Here is a 12697-nt window from a genome sequence, read left to right as displayed (position 1 = left end):
CCTGAAGCTCAGGTTAAGTAGCTTATTAAGATCACAGAGCTATAGTGAAAAACCAGAACACTGGCAAGAACATAAGTATATCTTACCAAAGTTTTGTTTGTTTGTTTGTTTTAAGCAGGAGAGCTAGGATTAAAGCTAAATCCTCTAAGTCTCCAAATCCCAGGCTATTTCTACCACCTGACAGTGTCTACTAATAACAATATGCAATCTCGAGGATCAAGGTAAGAACTGCAATACATTCAGTCATAAAAAATGAAATGGGAGAAACCTGTGTAAAAAAAAACTTCTTCAAAAATTTGAGTCTTACTGTCTTGCTTTTACTCTCCTGTATCACTCTTAATTTTTTTAAAATTTCTTCCTTTCAATGTTTTCTTCTATCTCTATTAAAGACATAAATCATATTTGGGAAAGAAATAAAGGGAAAAAATAACATATTCCCACTATACTAAAATGACTATTGTTGATAATGTGGAATGTTTTTTTTCCCTAGAGTTTTAGGGGTTTTAAAAATTATTATAATTATACTGATACCTAATTACAAGTCTTTGGTGGATTTCTGCTGTAATTACCCAAAGTTATCATTAAAAATTTAGTCAACAATAAGGGAACAGCCCCAAACTAAAAGATTAAGAAATATATCAAATAAACAATCTAAGATCAACACTTCCATAACACTATGCCATTAAACACTAGACACGTGAAAGGCTCATTCAGAAAAAGGTTTAGTGGTAAGAGAAATTTAGGGAACATATCAGATTCTTATCCCATTTTTGGAGATTCACAGTGCACTTTGCAAATATCTGAGAGAAGCAGTGTTTAAGGAGGAAAAAACTTCTTTAAATTTTAACTCAACATTTCCTAAATTTATTTGTGCATGAAATTTTAAAAAATATTTTACACTCATTAGTGCCTTTTGGAATAGGAACAAACTTGAGGATACACTTTTCCAGTTCTTTCCAGTGCTAGATTTATTTTATTTTATTTTTTATTTTTTTAATATATGAAATTTATTGTCAAATTGGTTTCCATACAACACCCAGTGCTCATCCCAAAAGGTGCCCTCCTCAATACCCATCACCCACCCTCCCCTCCCTCCCACCCCCCATCAACCCTCAGTTTGTTCTCAGTTTTTAACAGTCTCTTATGCTTTGGCTCTCTCCCACTCTAACCTCTTTTTTTTTCCTTCCCCTCCCCCATGGGTTTCTGTTAAGTTTCTCAGGATCCACATAAGAGTGAGCACATATGGTATCTGTCTTTCTCTGTATGGCTTATTTCACTTAGCATCACACTCTCCAGTTCCATCCACATTGCTACAAAAGGCCATATTTCATTCTTTCTCATTGCCATGTAGTATTCCATTGTGTATATAAACCACAATTTCTTTATCCATTCATCAGTTGATGGACATTTAGGCTCTTTCCATAATTTGGCTATTGTTGAGAGTGCTGCTATAAACATTGGGGTACAAGTGCCCCTATGCAGCAGTACTCCTGTATCCCTTGGATAAATTCCTAGCAGTGCTATTGCTGGGTCATAGGGTAGGTCTATTTTTAATTTTCTGAGGAACCTCCACACTGCTTTCCAGAGCGGCTGCACCAATTTGCATTCCCACCAACAGTGCAAGAGGGTTCCCGTTTCTCCACATCCTCTCCAGCATCTAGAGTCTCCTGATTTGTTCATTTTGGCCACTCTGACTGGCGTGAGGTGATATCTGAGTGTGGTTTCGATTTGTATTTCCCTGATAAGGAGCGACGTTGAACATCTTTTCATGTGCCTGTTGGCCATCCGGATGTCTCCTTTAGAGAAGTGTCTGTTCATGTTTTCTGCCCATTTCTTCACTGGGTTATTTGTTTTTCGGGGGTGGAGTTTGGTGAGCTCTTTATAGATTTTGGATACTAGCCCTTTGTCCGAGATGTCAATTGCAAATATCTTTTCCCATTCCGTTGGTTGCCTTTTAGTTTTGTTGGTTGTTTCCTTTGCTGTGCAGAAGCTTTTTATCTTCATAAGTTCCCAGTAATTCACTTTTGCTTTTAATTCCCTTGCCTTTGGGGATGTGTCGAGTAAGAGATTGCTACGGCTGAGGTCAGAGAGGTCTTTTCCTGCTTTCTCCTCTAAGGTTTTGATGGTTTCCTGTCTCACATTCAGGTCCTTTATCCATTTTGAGTTTATTTTTGTGAATGGTGTGAGAAAGTGGTCTAGTTTCAACCTTCTGCATGTTGCTGTCCAGTTCTCCCAGCACCATTTGTTAAAGAGGCTGTCTTTTTTCCATTGGATGTTCTTTCCTGCTTTGTCAAAGATGAGTTGGCCATATGTTTGTGGGTCTAGTTCTGGGCTATCTATTCTATTCTATTGGTCTATGTGTCTGTTTTTGTGCCAATACCATGCTGTCTTGATGATTACAGCTTTGTAGTAGAGGCTAAAGTCTGGGATTGTGATGCCTCCTGCTTGGGTCTTCTTCTTCAAAATTCCTTTGGCTATTCGGGGTCTTTTGTGGTTCCATATGAATTTTAGGATTGCTTGTTCTAGTTTCGAGAAGAATGCTGGTGCAATTTTGATTGGGATTGCATTGAATGTGTAGATAGCTTTGGGTAGTATTGACATTTTGACAATATTTATTCTTCCAATCCATGAGCAGGGAATGTCTTTCCATTTCTTTATATCTTCTTCAATTACCTTCATAAGCTTTCTTTAGTTTTCAGCATACAGATCTTTTATATCTTTGGTTAGATTTATTCCTAGGTATTTTATACTTCTTGGTGCAACTGTGAATGGGGTCAGTTTCTTTATTTGTCTTTCTGTTGCTTGATTGTTAGTGTATAAGAATGCAACTGATTTCTGTACATTGCTTTTGTATCCTGCAACTTTGCTAAATTCATGTATCAGTCCTAGCAGACTTTTGGTGGAGTCTATCGGTTTTTCCATGTATAATATCATGTCATCTGCAAAAAGCGAAAGCTTGACTTCATCTTTGCCAATTTTGATGCCTTTGATTTCCTTTTGTTGTCTGATTGCTGATGCTAGAACTTCCAGCACTATGTTAAACAACAGCGGTGAGAGTGGGCATCCCTGTCGTGTCCCTGATCTCAGGGAAAAAGCTCTCAGTTTTTCCCCGTTGAGGATGATGTTAGCTGTGGGCTTTTCATAAATGGCTTTTATGATCTTTAAGTATGTTCCTTCTATCCCGACCTTCTCAAGGGTTTTTATTAAGAAAGGGTGCTGGATTTTGTCAAAGGCCTTTTCTGCATCGATTGACGGGATCATATGGTTCTTCTCTTTTTTTTTTTTTTTTTTTTGTTAATGTGATGTATCACGTTGATTGATTTGTGAATGTTGAACCAGCCCTGCATCCCAGGAATGAATCCCACTTGATCATGGTGAATAATTCTTTTTATATGCCGTTGAATTCGATTTGCTAGTATCTTATTGAGAATTTTTGCATCCATATTCATCAGGGATATTAGCCTGCAGTTCTCTTTTTTTAACGGGTCTCTGTCTGGTTTAGGAATCAAAGTAATACTGGCTTCATAGAATGAGTCTGGAAGTTTTCCTTCCCTTTCTATTTCTTGGAATAGCTTGAGAAGGATAGGTATTATCTCTGCTTTAAACGTCTGGTAGAAGAACTCCCCTGGGAAGCCATCTGGTCCTGGACTCTTATTTGTTGGGAGATTTTTGATAACCGATTCAATTGCTTCGCTGGTTATGGGTCTGTTCAAGCTTTCTATTTCCTCCTGATTGAGTTTTGGAAGAGTGTGGGTGTTTAGGAATTTGTCCATTTCTTCCAGGTTGTCCAATTTGTTGGCGTATAATTTTTCATAGTATTCCCTGAAAATTGTTTGTATCTCTGAGGGATTGGTTGTAATAATTCCATTTTCATTCATGATTTTATCTATTTGGGTCATCTCCCTTTTCTTTTTGAGAAGCCTGGCTAGAGGTTTGTCAATTTTGTTTATTTTTTCAAAAAACCAACTCTTGGTTTCGTTGATCTGCTCTACAGTTTTTTTAGATTCTATATTGTTTACTTCTGTTCTGATCTTTATTATTTCTCTTCTTCTGCTGGGTTTAGGCTGCCTTTGCTGTTCTGCTTCTAGTTTCTTTAGGTGTGCTGTTAGATTTTGTATTTGGGATTTTTCTTGTTTCTTGAGATAGGCCTGGATTGCAATGTATTTTCCTCTCAGGACTGCCTTTGCTGCGTCCCAAAGCATTTGGATTGTTGTATTTTCATTTTCGTTTGTTTCCATATATTTTTTAATTTCTTCTCTAATTGCCTGGTTGACCCACTCATTCGTTAGTAGGGTGTTCTTTAACCTCCATGCTTTTGGAGGTTTTCCAGACTTTTTCCTGTGGTTGATTTCAAGCTTCATAGCATTGTGGTCTGAAAGTATGCATGGTATAATTTCAATTCTGGTAAACTTATGAAGGGCTGTTTTGTGACCCAGTATATGATCTATCTTGGAGAATGTTCCATGTGCACTCGAGAAGAAAGTATATTCTGTTGCTTTGGGATGCAGAGTTCTAAATATATCTGTCAAGTCCATCTGATCCAATGTCTCATTCAGGGCCCTTGTTTCTTTATTGACCATGTGTCTAGATGATCTATCCATTTCTGTAAGTGGGGTGTTAAAGTCCCCTGCAATTACCACATTCTGATCAATAAGGTTGCTTATGTTTATGAGTAATTGTTTTATATATTTGGGGGCTCCGGTATTCGGCGCATAGACATTTATAATTGTTAGCTCTTCCTGATGGATAGACCCTGTAATTATTATATAATGCCCTTCTTCATCTCTTGTTATAGCCTTTAATTTAAAGTCTAGTTTGTCTGATATAAGTATGGCTACTCCAGCTTTCTTTTGGCTTCCAGTAGCATGATAAATAGTTCTCCATCCCCTCACTCTCAGTCTAAAGGTGTCCTCAGGTCTAAAATGAGTCTCTTGTAGACAGCAAATAGATGGGTCTTGTTTTTTTATCCATTCTGATACCCTATGTCTTTTGTTTGGCGCATTTAATCCATTTACATTCAGTGTTATTATAGAAAGATACGGGTTTAGAGTCATTGTGATGTCTGTATGTTTTATGCTCGTAGTGATGTCTCTGGTACTTTGTCTCACAGGGTCCCCCTTAGGATCTCTTGTAGGGCTGGTTTAGTGGTGACAAATTCCTTCAGTTTTTGTTTGTTTGGGAAGACCTTTATCTCTTCTTCTATTCTAAATGAGAGACTTGCTGGATAAATATTCTCGGCTTCATATTTTTCCTGTTTAGCACACTGAAGATATCGTGCCAATTCTTTCTGGCCTGCCAAGTTTCAAAAGAGAGATCAGTCACGAGTCTTATAGGTCTCCCTTTATATGTGAGGGCACGTTTACCCCTTGCTGCTTTCAGAATTTTCTCTTTATCCTTGTATTTTGCCAGTTTCACTATGATACGTTGTGCAGAAGATCGATTCAAGTTACGTCTGAAGGGAGTTCTCTGTGCCTCTTGGATTTCAATGCCTTTTTCCTTCCCCAGTTCAGGGAAGTTCTCAGCTATAATTTCTTCAAGTACCCCTTCAGCACCTTTCCCTCTCTCTTCCTCCTCTGGGATACCAATTATGCGTATATTATTTCTTTTTAGTGTATCACTTAGTTCTCTAATTTTCCCCTCATACTCCTGGATTTTTTTATCTCTCTTTCTCTCAGCTTCCTCTTTTTCCATAACTTTATCTTCTAGTTCACCTATTCTCTCCTCTGCTTCTTCAATCCGAGCTGTCATCGTTTCCATTTTGTTTTGCATTTCGTTTAAAGTGCTTTTCAGCTCCTTGTGACTGTTCCTTAGTCCCTTGATCTCTGTAGCAAGAGATTCTCTGCTGTCCTCTATACTGTTTTCAAGCCCAGCAATTAATTTTATGACTATTATTCTAATTCACTTTCTGTTATATTATTTAAATCCTTTTTGATCAGTTCATTAGCTGTTGTTATTTCCTGGAGATTCTTCTGAGGGGAATTCTTCCGCTTGGTCATTTTGGATAGTCCCTGGAGTGGTGAGGACCTGCAGGGCACTTCCCCTGTGCTGTGGTGTACAACTGGAGTTGGTAGGCGGGGCCACAGTCCGACCTGATGTCTGCCCCCAGCCCACTGCTGGAGCCACAGTCAGACTGGTGTGTGCCTTCTCTTCCCCTCTCCTAGGGGCGGGATTCACTGTGTGGTGGCGTGGCCCATCTGGGCTACTTGCACACTGCTAGGCTTGTGATGCTGGGGATCTGGTGTATTAGCTGGGGTGGGTAGGCAAGGTGCATGGGGGCAGGAGGGGCAGGCTTAGCTCGCTTCTCCTTAGGTGATCCACTTCAGGAGGGGCCCTGTTGCAGCGGGAGGGAGTCAGATCCACTGCTGGAGGTTTGGCTCCGCAGAAGCACAGAGTTGGGTGTTTGCGCGGAGCGAGCAAGTTCCCTGGCAGGAACTGGTTCCCTTTGGGATTTTGGCTGGGGGATGGGCGAGGGAGATGGCGCCGGCGAGCGCCTTTGTTCCCCACCAAACTGAGCTCTGTCGTCCGGGGGCTCAGCAGCTCTCCCTCCCTTTGTCTTCCAGCCTTCCCGCTTTCTGAGCAGAGCTGTTAACTTATGAACTCCCAGATGCTAAGTCGCGTTTGCTGTGGGAACACAGTCAGGCCCCTCCGCTTTTGCCAGCCAGACTCGGGGGCTCTGCTTGGCCGGCAAGCCGCCCCTCCGCCCCAGCTCCCTCCCGCCAGTCCGTGGAGCGCGCACCTCCTCGCCGCCCTTCCTACCCTCTTCCATGGGCCTCTCGTCTGCGCTTAGCTCCAGAGACTCTGTTCTGCTAATCCGCTGGCGGTTTTCTGGGTTATTTAGGCAGGTGTAGGTGGAATCTAAGTGATTAGCAGGACGCGCGGTGAGCCCAGCATCCTCCTACGCCACCATCTTCCTTTTTCTCCCCAGTGCTAGATTTTATTTTATTTTATTTTTTTAATTTTTTTTTTCAACGTTAATTTATTTTTGGGACAGAGAGAGACAGAGCATGAATGGGGGAGGGGCAGAGAGAGAGGGAGACACAGAATCGGAAACAGGCTCCAGGCTCTGAGCCATCAGCCCAGAGCCTGACGCCGGACTCCAACTTCATGGACCACGAGATCGTGACCTGGCTGAAGTCGGACGCTTAACCGACTGCGCCACGCAGGCGCCCTCCCAGTGCTAGATTTTAAATGACAACGTTATTAGACCTGACTACCCATGCCATACAGTACCCAATAAGAAAAGACAAGCAGCTTCCAAGATCAGTTGGGCCAGAAGCGAGAGGAAAGTGGGGACACTGTGGAACTCTGTGCACTTGGAAAATACATCTAGAAATGCAGCATTCAGCATTCCATCCTTTCAATCTTTAAAGTGTCTGTTTAACAAAATATTTCAAGATTCTAAATTTTCCCTGTCAGAGATGTCAGCCAATGAAAGAAGCCTGGAGAAATCACTAGCAGAAGGTGAAACATTGACATTATTTGATGATTCTTCCTTTATTCTTATACATTTCCTTCTTAACTTTGGGGCCTTAAAAGAATTCTTGTTTTGTTTCACCCTATTCCCATCTCTATATTCAAGTACAAAAGTCTGTTGATCCTACATGTAGCATATCTTTCATGTTCTTCCTTTCGTCTCTATCCCACCCTCTTGCTTATTTACTTAATAATTCTCCTTTGGGCACCTACTCCATTCTCCATTAGACATTTGCCAGAAATGTGGTATCTGCCCTGGAGAAGAACACACCTAGTCGGGGGAGACTCATTCAGGGTTATCATCTCTCACCAATACCACTGTATTAGATCTTTCTTGCCCTCAGTCCCTTGTACTCTAGTGTATCCTCTAAAATTCCCATACTTATCCATTCAAAACCAAAATATGATCATGTCACTCTCTGTCCTGAAGTCAAATAATGGCTGCCAAATGTTATCTATGTACATTTAGGTTGAACTACATAAAACTGTCAATATTCCTACTAAGATGACAATTTTGCGTGGTTCAACACAATAAAATGAAATTTCCATTTTTCCATTTGTTGGCTACCACTTTATATGAAAATCTTGAGAAGGATCTTTTCCAAATCTGAAAGGCATTTTAGGTATCATCAAAAATATAGACTATGAGGCATAAATAAAATCTGTTTTGTGAGCCCCAAATCAAGGCCATAGGGCACACTCTTCAATTACTGGCAGTGATTTAAAATCTAGATGCTTCTCACATGGACAACTCTGTGGTTTACTCTAGCATCAACTCCTGCTACATGTACCCATAACCCAATAAACTTTCTGCATGTTCCAGTTTTTTTCTTCATGTTCTACTTCCTCCTTGGGTTATTATGAGGATTAAAAAATATACATAAAAGAATAATCTATGCAAAGTAGGTGACAGATTACATTTACTATTAGCAATAGGCCTAATTCTAACTTTTGCAAAAACAAACAAACAAACAAACAAACAAACAAACAAACTTCACTTACAACCCCATTGGAAGTAATCTCTCTGCAATGTTCTCCTAGCATTTCCTTTGTATCTCTAATAAAGCACATATCAGGGTCTATCTTGACTTAGAATTATTTATGCATGTGTCTATTTTCTACCCTGGATTATGGACCCCTTCTGAGCAGGGATCATATTTTATTCATATTCTCACCTACACTGGGCAGAGGGCCTTGCACTGTGAAAGCAGTTTGCCATGCAAAAAGCACTATCAACTTGATGATGATTTGCATCAAGCATATGCTGAATTGTATTGAATTCTTTGTTAGTGAGGGTCAATACCACTCCTCTCTGGGAATAATGGTCATAAAGTTAGAAGTTAGGAAATTCTTCTTTCAATGAGAAGGACTGCCTGGATGGCAGATATCTGGAACCCAAATGCATTGTTCTCCCTAGTACAATTCTACTTTCCTAAAGGTGGAATTACCTTTTTGCCTTAATCATAGTGTAAGTAAATAGTCACCTTTCCTAATGCAACATTCATTTCCTCTCTTACGGTTTCTTAGACAAAGATATGAATGCATAAAATCCCAATTATCTAAGTAATTGGGACAGTGAAGAGTTAAGGAAGCATTCAAGAAAATGCATGGTCTATGACTTCTTTTTCAGTGTTTTGAGAATTCAAAGCTATTGAGAAGGGCAAACCATGGAGGGCTATTCCTATGAATTAATTCTGCTCTTAGCCCAAGACTTTCCTTCACACTTAAGGAGAATAACATCCATGGAAGTGAAGAAACATGCTCAAAAATATTGTGGTGAGGCAACGTTTCTGTTGTGATGGATTTAGGCCAACCTATATGGAAAGCAAGGGGTCACTTTGAGATGGTTCCAGAATCTTTTAATTTTAGGCATCATATTTTTCTGATCCCAGGAGTTATGTTACCCTTGCTGTCAAAAAACTGACAGAAGGACAGTCCAGGATAGACAGGAGAGTAAAATTGTAGCTTTAAATGCTGTTCTATGAGATGCTGCTCCTGGTGGTTTCCAGAAAGCCAGAAAGGCATTAAAACCAAAGACTGCTATGGAGAAGGTCACTTTGAAACTCAAGTTTTGAGAGCATCATATGGTATTTTAGACATTAGAGGAGATAATCTTTATTGTTCTATGGAACTTGCAGCTGATAGGACCAATTGCAAAGTGCTAGGCAACCTTGACTCACCTGACATGGAACCAGAGGAGCCAGAGACATGAAAGCATTCATTTTTATCTCCTTCCTCTTCATCACACTTGCTACTTGTTCACCATGTCAGCTATGTAGGAATCAAACCTCTTTAACCACACTCCCTTCTCCATTTAATTACCTCCCTATCACAATCTTCTGCCCTTTATTCTGCTTTCCACGACCAGCCTTAGCATCCTTCCCTGCATAAATCTAGCCACATCCAGATTCATTTCAGCCATATCCCTTACCCCTTATCTGTTCCAAAATATGGAAAAGAAAGAAAAACTCCTTAACATTCTAAATCACAGATGGCAGGAAATGACATGTGTTAAAATTAAGTACAAATATACCTGACACCTCATCAGAGGCAGTAAAGTGCTATGGTTAAGAGGGAAAACTGATGCCAGACTCTGTGGTTCAAACCTTGGTTATACTACTCCATCATTTAACCTCTGCATACCTCAGTTTACCCAACATTAAATTAAGAATGGTGTTGATACCAATTGCATTAGTTAGGATAGTGAAAAAATAACAGCCCCCTAAATGAAAACAGAAGTTTACTTCTCTCTGATGGGGGACTGTGGGGCTGATAAGGTGGTTGTGTGATTATGGGATTAGGTTCCTCTGTCTTATTAAGAACCAATCACCCAACAAACCTTTCAGTATAAAAAGCTACATAATAGGAACAGTGTTGAGCAATAGAATTTTTCTATTTTCAGAAAAATCAATATGTATACATCAAAGTATTAACTAGGAAATTAGGAAATTGTGGAATTCAGAAAAATCAATGTTTGCTTTGGCATATATTTGAAAGGAACTGAATTTCTTAACAAAGAGAGATGACAATTATAGACCTATTTTCTTTACAAAAGATCAAGGGATTTAATTTGTTGGCCAAATTGTTCACTAACATTTATGGGTACTTCTAAGAGAACAAAGAGATTCTTCTAACCAAAGTGTGGAAACCGAAGTAAAACAAGTAAAGGCAATCTTTTTAACCAACAAGTGGCAAAACTTTGGCCATATCAGATGTGTATAAAGTAGAGGCTTTTCTCATATAAGGACTCATTAGGTTCTTAAGGTTATCACTGGCCCTTTGGGACAGTACAGAAAGCTTATTTCTGTACCCAACAGATGAATGTCTACTATCATGGAGTTTTACTACAATATTGCAGACTTAGGTAGAACAGAGTACTGGTTTTGGAGTTAGATCATTTGAGTTTATATTCTAACCTTACTTATTGTCTGTATGACCTTGAGCAGGTTCTTAACCTCTGCATGTATTAGATTTGTCATCTGAAAATAGGAACAATAATCATACATGCCCCATAGAGTAATTATGATGATGCATTAAAAATAATATGCATAAAGTTTTTAGAGCAGAAGCATTGAGGAGTTGTTGGCTATTTAATTATTAACATTACCCAAGTCTTTTAAAGGTTTTACAGCATTACAGACATTAACTTCTTACTTTTACACAGCTTTACCAGTCACAAAATTCTGTTGTATACACTATCTTATTTGATTGTCACGATTTAGTCACTACGGTTTTCAGGGACAATACTCCCATTTTAAAGGCAAGAAAACTAAAGCTTAAAAAGAGGAAATAACTTTCATAAGGTTGCCAACCCTCCAAACCAATGGGCTCGAGTCAATAACTTGGTATTCTTGCAAGTTAGCTTCCCTTGGCTGTAATCAGAGGAACAATGGTGGCGATGATACATGAGCCTTAGATGATATGGTCCAGATAGCTCCTTCTATGGACCATGACACATAGCCATGCTTTCCTTGACACCCCTGACTGGGCCAGGGAGAGCACATGACTTTACGGCAGTGCAAAAGCTCTGCCCAAAAAAAGATGACAGCCACTTTCTGTTTTCTCCTTTGGAAATTTGAGCATTTCTAGTTGTGACAGCTGATGTTAGAAAGAGCTTCACCTCTACGTCATAATCTTTATCACTTTCACCTCAATTTCTTAAAACAGACAATTTTCTTAATAACGAAAACTCAACTTTAAGGACCCTCTTCAAACCTAATTGTTATCCTTAAGCCCCATCTGAACAGAAATTCTAGAGATGCCACTGAAAGGAGACTGAAAAGTATAGCGAGGGAGGCCAGGGGCACTCAGGGAAGGGCATTTTTTTCATGAAGACTGCCTAATAGTGATAAAACTATTGCTGGGTAACATAGCAGAAGTTTCAAGAGCAGAGCAGGAAATCTAAATCTAAATTCTAAATCATGGTAAAGGCAAAGTTCAACAAAATTTTACTTTATATGGACAAGAAGTTATCTTAGTTCTAGATTGTAACTCAGTGTTGAATCCTACTTATTTGGGAACCCATGACTCTTCCCTTAGGGCCCACAGGTCTCTTTTGCTATTACAGAAGTGTCTCAAAGTAACTCAATGATGTCTCTTACACAAGTGTCTGTAACTAACTCAATGGCATCTCTGTTTCTTGCAACCAAAGACCGAGACAAAAAGAAATGTAAATTATTAATTAAGATCTCTGTTAGGGTTTTAAAACAAAAATACCCTATATTTTACATATGAAACCATACAAACAGAGATGCACAGAAAGCTGATCTGCCATGAGAGGCACAGAAAGAACCAGGAAAACATGCAGAGAGTCAGAATCTCTGAGTTCAGCTGCTCCTTCCCTTGAGTTTTCAGAGACATCCAATGGCCTTATAGCAAATTCTCTTTTTTTTCCCTAAGCTAGATTAAGTTAGATTTCTGTAGTTTGCAACCCCAAATAGAGCTAATGTCTAGATTTCTCATCCCAGAATTCTTTGGGGGAATTCAACTAGATAAACTCTGGATATGTAATTCAAATATGAACACACATATATATGGGCCTGAACAAGCTATCTTAGAAATGTAGGAAAGCATTAGGTCACACTGAAAACCCAGAATTTAACCTTAACTGCCTGATTTTGAAAAAGATAGTCATGCATACAAGTGATATCCAACTAGAAAATTAATTGTTAGTAGAAAAATGTTCCATAAATATTGTAATGTTTCTGAGTAAAGAGCAATGGCA

The 12697-nt window shown here is 39.3% G+C and overlaps 2 long non-coding RNA genes across 7 annotated transcripts in view; one reads left to right on the top strand and one right to left on the bottom strand.

The window, feature by feature from the left end:
- The window catches only part of LOC123608597, a 395339-nt gene that overhangs the window by 239323 nt on the left and 143319 nt on the right, over positions 1-12697 (bottom strand). The window lies entirely within an intron of this gene.
- Positions 1-12697, top strand: part of LOC123608598 — an 86695-nt gene that overhangs the window by 4600 nt on the left and 69398 nt on the right. For 3 of the 4 annotated variants that reach the window (XR_006717326.1, XR_006717322.1, XR_006717324.1), the window contains exon 2: positions 119-221. This is a non-coding gene — a long non-coding RNA (uncharacterized LOC123608598). Of the gene's footprint in view, positions 1-115; positions 222-12697 lie in introns of all 4 variants that reach the window. The other variant, XR_006717323.1, reaches the window with a different exon arrangement.

This window comes from Leopardus geoffroyi, chromosome B2 (genome assembly GCF_018350155.1).
Source record: "Leopardus geoffroyi isolate Oge1 chromosome B2, O.geoffroyi_Oge1_pat1.0, whole genome shotgun sequence".
In the NCBI taxonomy this organism is placed as follows: domain Eukaryota; kingdom Metazoa; phylum Chordata; class Mammalia; order Carnivora; family Felidae; genus Leopardus; species Leopardus geoffroyi.
The sequence above is the reverse complement of the archived record's forward strand: the minus strand, read 5'-3'. Positions and strand labels throughout refer to the sequence as shown.